Source organism: Corapipo altera, unplaced genomic scaffold, assembly GCF_003945725.1.
Source record: "Corapipo altera isolate COAL_440 unplaced genomic scaffold, ASM394572v1 55423, whole genome shotgun sequence".
Lineage (NCBI taxonomy): Eukaryota > Metazoa > Chordata > Aves > Passeriformes > Pipridae > Corapipo > Corapipo altera.
The window spans coordinates 1-387 of NW_020893273.1; the positions used below are offsets into that span (position 1 = coordinate 1).

At 54.8% G+C, this 387-nt stretch overlaps 1 long non-coding RNA gene across 1 annotated transcript in view; it reads right to left on the bottom strand.

Annotated features, from left to right (window-relative positions):
* Nucleotides 1-80: 80 nt before the first annotated feature.
* LOC113942708 overlaps nucleotides 81-387 on the bottom strand; it is a 738-nt gene continuing 431 nt past the window's right edge. The window contains exons 3-4 of the long non-coding RNA XR_003526012.1: nucleotides 177-231; nucleotides 81-91 (exon numbers count right to left, since the gene is read on the bottom strand). This is a non-coding gene — a long non-coding RNA (uncharacterized LOC113942708). The remainder of the gene's footprint in view (nucleotides 92-176; nucleotides 232-387) is intronic.

A 387-nucleotide genomic window follows, 5' to 3' on the forward strand; every position in this document is an offset into this window, starting at 1 on the left:
GAACTGAAAAACCAATGTTTGGGGGCAGCTTTGGGGTCTTTGGGGGCAGCTTTGGTGCCTCTGGGGTGGAACTGCTGCAGTTTTGGGAGCCCTGTGAGAGAATTTAATCAAAAAAAAAAAGGCTGTTCTGGGGGTGTTTTTAGGGCCAAACCCGTGGATTTTGGGGTGCCACCCACCTTGGAGGGCGTGGTGTAGGCGTCCAGCAGCTCGTCCTCCTCTTCCTCATCGAGGCTGACGCTCGTTAAGGGGTCAAAACCCCCCTAATTCGGGGTGACCCCTCCCACCCAGAACCCCCCAAAGCCGTTAATTCTAAAAATCCTTTGGATACCAAAATTCAGCCCACGTGACACCCCGTGACCTCCCTTTTTCAGCAGAACCCCCCCCCCC